This window comes from Phascolarctos cinereus, unplaced genomic scaffold (genome assembly GCF_003287225.1).
Source record: "Phascolarctos cinereus isolate Bilbo 61053 unplaced genomic scaffold, phaCin_HiC Scaffold_2;HRSCAF=192, whole genome shotgun sequence".
Lineage (NCBI taxonomy): Eukaryota > Metazoa > Chordata > Mammalia > Diprotodontia > Phascolarctidae > Phascolarctos > Phascolarctos cinereus.
In genome coordinates this window covers 176,149,001-176,156,928 of record NW_027555625.1, presented here as the reverse complement: position 1 = coordinate 176,156,928, position 7,928 = coordinate 176,149,001, and positions in this window count along the sequence as shown.

Sequence of the window (7,928 nt, the reverse complement as noted above, 5' to 3'; positions counted from 1 at the left end):
GAAAAGTCACTTACCTGTTTTCCCATTTCTTCCTATGAGAATGAGGGTAACAATAGCACCTACCTTCCAGGGTTATTGTGAGAATCAATGAGATAACTATAAAGCCTGGTACATGGTCAGTTCTATATAAATGCCAGCTATTATTTTTGTTGTTGTTCAATCATTCATTCACATCTGACTCTTCATGACCCCGTGGACCATAGCCATTCAAGGGGTTTTCTTGACAAAGATATTGGAGCGGTTTGCTGTTTCCTTCTCCAGTGGATCCAGAAGATCCTTTTGTCAGGCAATTAGAGGTTAAGTGACTTTCCCAGAGTCACACAGCTAGGAAGTATCTTGGGCTGAAATTGAACTCAGGTCTTTCTGAGTCTAGACCCAGTGCCCTATCCACTGAGCCACTAGCTACTTCTCAGCTGTCATTAAGACCAGTAGAATGACCCAGGATACTCTCATCGCAGGGACATACAGCACAAGGCTCACCCATGAAAGATCGAACCAAACCAACCAATCCCTCAAGGAGCAGCAAAAACTCACATAGTAGAGTTAGGCTCTGGGAATTCTCCATAATTTGTATTGAAATCTCTGACTCTAAATGATTTCCAGTGTTGCCCAAATAATATGCTCTTGTGTTGACACTATAGAATTCCAGGGACCAATCTACTTACAAGTAATCTCTTATTATGGGAATTCCTGTTCTATATAGATCCTTCATGTAATTACAGGTCCAGTTTGTATGATTCCTTCCTCTAGACCTATCTACCACTCCATCCCTTTCCCTATGTGTAAGGGGGTATTTTACCGTCTGTTTTCTTTCTGGAAGTAACAAACAGAAAAGAGGACATTGTAGCAGTGCAGGTAAGACAATAAGGGCAAGAATCCAGGTCAACAAAGGTTTACTGAGTAGTCATTTACTATGTGCTAGGCACAAAGCCAAAGGAGTCTGCCTTCAAGAAGCTTGAATAATAATTGTTATTATTATTATTAATGCTAATGATAAAAATAGCTAGCACTCGTATAAAGCTTCAAGATTTGCAAAGCATTTTACAAACATTATCTCATTTGATCCTCACAACAATCCTGGGAGTAGTTGCCATTAAAATTCCCATTTTGCAGATGAGGAAACTGAAGGATTCAAAGGTTAAGGTCACATAGCTAATGTCTGCAGCAAGATTCAAATTCTGGTCTTCCTGATTCCAACTCCCAGGCTTTGTTTCAATATGAATACAACAGAGTATAATGCAAGGTGAAATGAGGAGGAAGAGAGTACTAATGACTGGGAAGATCAAGGAAGGCTTTTCATAAAAGGTGGCACCTGAGTTGAACCTGAAAGGAAGAAAAGGATTCTGAGGTAAGGAAGTAGTACATTCCAGGAATGGGAGGCAACCTGTGCAGATGCACAATGTGGCATTGAAGATGGTTAAGCACTAGGTTAATTTGGCTACTATTTAGTGTCTGAAAGCAGATAACATGAAATAAGGCTGGAAAACTACAATACTGGATAGGGCCTTAAAATGCCAGGCTAATGGGGTTTTTATCTTTAGGAAAAAGGCCTAGAAGTAGAACGGTAGAGTGGATAGAGAACTGGCATGGAGCCACATAGACTCAAATTCAAGTTATGCTTCTGACACATACTATCTGTGTGTCTTTTGGCAAGTCATTTAACCTCTTGATATCCCAGAAAATTCTCTAAGACTACAATTGCAAAGAGGATACAAAGGTGCTTTGGTAGAGAGAATTCTCTCAACAGAGCTCCTTGTAGCACTGAAATCACAGGTCCATTCACTACTCCAATCCTGAAGGCAATGTTGTTGCTCAGTCATTTTTCTGTCATGAAAACTCTTTGTTTTAAAATCAATATTCTTTGGGACCCCATTTGAGGTTTTCTTGACAAGGATATTGGAGTGGTTTGCCATTTCCTTCTCCAGATCATTTTACAGATGAGGAAACTGAGTCAAGAGGGTTAAGGCCCTGTGCCCAGGTTCACACAGCTAGTATATGTCTTTGGTCAGATTTGAACTCAAATACTGAAGGCAATAGAGAACCTCTATTATTTTTGAGCAGGTTATGAAAGTGTCAGAATGAAGGTTATGGCAACAGAAATTGAAAGGAGGGACTGAGCATGAATCCATTGAGGAAAGGAGTACAATTCAACTATGCCTGCCCATAATCAGGATCTGGGAAATCTGATAGAGGACGCAAATAGATGGTGGCAGAGTTGGTAAGCAATTCTGCTACCCAGTGTCTGCTATTAACCATTGCAGAGAAATATGGCAGCACTTCCAAGACGGCTCAAGTTTCCTCTGTGCTGTACTCCCCTTATATAGAGCTAGTCAGACCAAAGGAAACTGCTTGCCTAGGGAAGCCTAGATCTCTTTGAACACAAACTGATGCCATTATCAAAAGAGTTGCTCACAGATATTCAAATGCATCTGTGATCTCATCAATATTAGTATTTCATCTATGAATACAAATTGCAGCCAGTCCTGCCTATCCATCCTGTGGCATCCTTATTCATACCTCCCCAGAGGGATTTCACCTAAAGGACTAGAGGTCATGACAGGTAGATTCAGAGCACATGCCCTGTTCATTATTATTCCCAGTTCATCTTCTTTTTTAGTCATATAATTTCTTTAACAGCATGTTTACTCCAGTTCTCCTTCACAATTCCTTGTTTGTTAAATGTTGCAGCCTGCTGATTGCCACCAAGTCCCTTCTTGATGGTATGTTCTATCACTTGCAGTCATATGACACCATTAGTAGAATATTTATATTAAAAAAGATGCACAACTGCATATAAATCACTCCATAACACTAAAGCATAAAACCTTTAGGGGAAGCTAGGTGGCACAGTGGATAGGGCACCAGTCCTGGATTCAGGAAGACCTGAGGTCAAATACGGCCTCAGACACATAACTCTTACTAGCAATGTGACCCTGGGCAAGTCACTTAACCCCATTGCCTAGCCAAAAAAACCCAAAAAAACCTTTAGTAAATAACAACAGTAGTAGGATCCCCTTGCAAATATCTACAAAGCATGGTAGTCCCAAGTGGTTAGTTGAAGTAGTAATACGTAGAACCGCAATCAGTAGTAATAGCTTCCTGTACAACTTTCTTCAGTGTAGACAGCACCAGGCAGTGTACCATCTCAGATTTTTTGAATGTCAGAGCTGTAAATGAACTTAGAGACCAGTAAGTCTAATTCCTTCTCCTCCAATTTTGCAGGTAAGGAAACACAGAAAAGAGAAGGAATTCTTTTTTCTGAGAAGGGATGGACACTATGGTTTTCTTGCTATATTATAAACATAAAGCGTTAGCCCTTTCGTATGAAGCAGTTTGGTTGTTGAAACGGGAAGAAAATGAACTTTGAAGGTATAAAATTAGATTCTGCATAAAATAAGAATTAAATCCAATTATGAAGGATATATGGCACTGTCCCTTTCTTGTATGAGCAGTCTAGTTGCCAAAAGGGACCAAAAAAAAAAAAAATTTATTTAAGAAAAACTGATGAAAAAAAATTCTATTATGAAGAAATATAGTTTTCAATGTAAAAATGTGAAGTGAGACAGACTACTTGGACAAACAGAAAGATAACTGAGAGGGTATGTTGGAGGACAGAGAAATCCTGAAGCTACAGGGAATTATGGTCCCTCTGTTCATTTACATGCAAAATTTGCATATTTTTAAATTCTGAGAGTTTGACAAGTTAGAACTCTCAAGGCCATAAACCAAATAATTGTTTGTAAATTATGGGGTGATTAAATAAAGACTGATGGTTTAAATACTATTTAATGAGTTTTATTTATTAAAGGAATTTTATGAGCTGTATTAAAGGATTTTATGATATCTTTATTAAAGGAAATATGAGTCACTGCGCAGGATGATGTGATTTGAGCTATTGAGGCAGTGAAGTACCTGGTACCTAGGAGAAGAAACATCAGGAGCAGTTAAACAGGCATGATGCTGGCAGACTTCATTTGCATAGCTGAGAACTGCCAACTGGCTGCATAAAGACTAAAGCACTTTGCAAGGGAGCTGAATTTTGCTTATTGCCCTTTAGCACCATCTGCAGTTTGACAGAGGTAAAACTTCTCAGAGGTGCTTGCTTGCTCTCTGATGCCCCCTTCTGTTTTGAGAGGCAAAAACAGGGGAAAGAGCTCCTTTCATCAGGTTAGGCTAACTGATGGAATAAAGCAGCACCTTTGAATAAATGGGTATCTAGATTTGTCTGATTTGCGTAATTATTCTAAGGAATTTTGCAGTTCTCTGGCTAAAGAAAACTATTTGTCATTATAATAGTACAATATTTCTTCAGCGCCCTTTTAAAGGGATAGTGATTATGCATTAAAAGCTTTTGTCTCTGCTTTTTCAGTTTTATCTGCTTTATCAGAAGAGCATATTTTAGTAGCAAGAGAATAGAGAGGACCAAAAGTGAAGCAGTTAGCAGAATCGGATCTTTGTGTGGTTCAGATTATTCATGAAGGGACCAAGGATATCAAAACTTGTAGTCCAGAGTAATGAGTTACCCTGTGCCTGTGAACTGTCTTCAGTTGTACTCTTGGAACTCTGGATACTTTGTGGAAGACTGTGACCAAGGTTTACTTGTGAATTATGATATTAATTATTCATGCATTTGCTTTGCATTGAACAACTGTGATATAGTGCTTTTTTCTTACCGTGAAATAAATGTTTTAAATTTAAAAATTAGTGGTATCATCATGCTGATTGATTTTATATAGATGGAAGGTATAACAGTGGATCATCAGGAATTATAGTGGAAGTGTACTCCCACCAACACACATACACACACACACACCCCTACTGACTGTAATTCTGGGCAATCCCTTAACCTCTCAGGCAACTCTCTAAGCCTATAAAGTATAGAACAGTCACCGATGTGTGTTACTAGAGGGGTTTTCCTTCCTTACAATTCCATAAACCATTGAGATCAGAGGTGTGGATCAAAAAAACTGATCTGTACTGAGTGTTCATAAGTCTCAATGTTTCCTCTGAAAATCAGTAGAATACTAAGAAAGTGATATTTTGTGCTAGTGAGATTTTTTTTAGACTGTTGACCAAACCACCTCCACTGAGGAAATGCTCCAACATTAAAAGAAATTATATAACTCAATTCTCCTCTTCCCATCTGAGAGGCCTCTAGAAGTATTTTCTGCATGACCTAGCCTTGGTAGGGAGAGCAATTCAATTGCAATATCATCTACGGCTGTGCCTCACTCTTGAGGCCCCCAGCTCATAGCATTAAGCTCACAGCCCTAATCTCCATTCCCAGGGAGCTAGTCATGGGAACCATGGGAAGCATCATGACCTGAATTTAGACACCAATGTAACTTGGGGCTTAGCGGTGTCACCAAAGGGAGCTGTTGTTGTTGTTGTTAATTGCGGCAGCTAAGTGACACGGGGATAGTGCTTCAGGCCTAAAGTCAGGAAGATTTATCTTCCTGAGTTCAAATGTGGCCTCATACACTTAATAACTATGTGACCCTGGGCAAGTCACTTAACCCTGTTTGTCTCAATTTCTTCATCTGTAAAATAAACTGGAGAAGGAAATGGCCAACCACTCCAGTATCTTTGCCAAGAAAAACGCAAATGGTGTCACAAGGAGTCAGATACAACTAAAACAACTGCACAACAAGTAACTCGGGGCTTAGTAGTGTCACCAAAGGGAAATGGCCAGTAATAAAGAACTATAGACAACATGGGAGCTTTTACAAAGGAATGTTTACTTCAAAAGTATAATCAAAAATATACAAACATTCGCTCCAGCATAAAGGGAGGCATAGTCCTCCTTCCCTTTGGTATCAGCTCAGTTTCTGGGGAAAAGCAGAGGAGTAGGTTCATAGCTCTGCTCAGTTCCTGTGTAGCACAGTCTCAGTTTCAAATCCAAAATCTACCTCAGACTTGAGTCCCAGGCACTCTGGCTTCTCAGGGTTTCCATGCCAGGCTAGCTGGCTGTACAAACTTATTTGCTAATTAAAGGAGGACACCCCCACCTCAGATGATGGGGAGGCAATGGCTCCATGTTAGACATACTGGACATGTTCAAATGCTCCTCAAGGCCGGCTCCAAGTTAGAACTGGATGTGTTCAGAGAAGTCCCATGCTACATATAAATGGCAGAACCAAAAGTGAGCCTACTATAGACTGTTGAATATAAACCATATAACCACCCATTTCACAAATGAAAAAGCTGAGATGAAGGAAGGAAAGGGAGATCATACAGTTATCTTGATTGAAAGCTGTCACATTTTTGGGAATCCAATCTACATGGATGAGTTAAATATTCATTATTTCATTCTTCCTCTGTAAAGGGAAGGCAGCACCTGCAACTTCATTAGATCATATACAGGCCCAAGGCCCATGTCTCTGACTTTCAGGAAAAACCAGTTTTTGTTGTTTGGAGGTTATTGAAGGATTAAACCACAACATCAGGTTTAACTGAGCACAAGATCTCTAGAGGAACAAAATCAGGTACGGAAAAGAGTTGTGCCTTAAATCTATCAAGTTATTGATGTCATTGGAGTTCCAGGATAGAATCAGAACCCCTTAAGGCCTCTTTCTTAGTTCTGAAATGCTCCCTACTTTTTTTCTGACCACCTCTTCACCAAACAGTCCTTCCTGGAAATACTTACCCCTCCCATTGGGAATAGTTAAGTCTATAGGACCTAAGCCTCTACCTTATCTCTACGAAATACAAAGACCATTGGCAGGGATTTTCAGAGATAAGAAATCTCCAGGCTCATGGTTGTCCATTATTTTATTAATTGAGCATTCGCTAAGCACCTAATGTGTACTGGGAACAAAAGAATCATAGATTTAGAGCTGCAATGAAACTTTAGAAGCCAGTTAATTTAATCCCCTCATTTTACACATGAGGAAACTGAGGTTCATAAAGGTGAAGGTCACACAGGTAGTGACCATGGTGGGATTTAAACTCAATTCTCTGGTATCAAATTTGCTCTTTCTACCATATCATGCTGCCTTTCATTTTCAGTCCTTGACTTCTAGGAGCTCATAAGACATGGACATAAAAAACCATGAAACAAATCAGACTATGGCAAGTACATAGGAGAAGTGTAAGCAAAGCACAAGAAAAATTCTGAGGAGAGAGAAGATACCTCTGATTGGAGGAATTAGGAGGTGCAGCTGCTGATCTGGGCCATAAAGAATACATAGAATTTAAATAGGCAAAGATGAGATGAAGAGGCAAGAAAACAGTTCACACACAAGTGATGAGATCAGCAAATTCATAGAGTTGGGAAAGTTCATAATGAACTTAGTGTTGAACTTACTGTTCATAATGTTCTTAAAATTCATAATGAACATAATGAACACATCCTGATGGGTAAATAGCTCAATTTGGTGAACAGTTTAGTACTATGTGTTTTGCAATGTACAAATAACATGAAATAAGGCTGGAAAGCAATGTTAGAGCCATATTACAAAGATCCTTGAATGCTGAGCTAAGCAATTTAGTCTTTATCTACCACAAAGGAGAGCAAAGGAAGGGTTTTGAGCAGAAGTGCAGCATAACCAAATGTGAGCATTTGAAAGGTTAATCATGCAGGAGAGGTGAAGAAAGGATCAGAGAAAGAAGAGATTGGAGGAAGGAAAACCAGTTGGGAGATTATTGCAATTGTCTAAGTGAAAGGCAATAATAGGAATCATAGAATTTTAGAGTTGAAAGGGATATATAGTGAAACAATGCCTCACTTAACAGATGAGAAAATGGATGCCTAGAGATAATTAAATAATTTGCCCAAGCTCACTTAGAGAATAAATTACATTCAGTCAATAAGCATCTATTAATCATTTAATAACGTGTACTAAGGAATACAAAGAAAGTCAAAAACAAAACTTTGCATGTCAGATTAGTCCAAACCTCAAGACATCAGAGCATTTGGCACAGTTCCG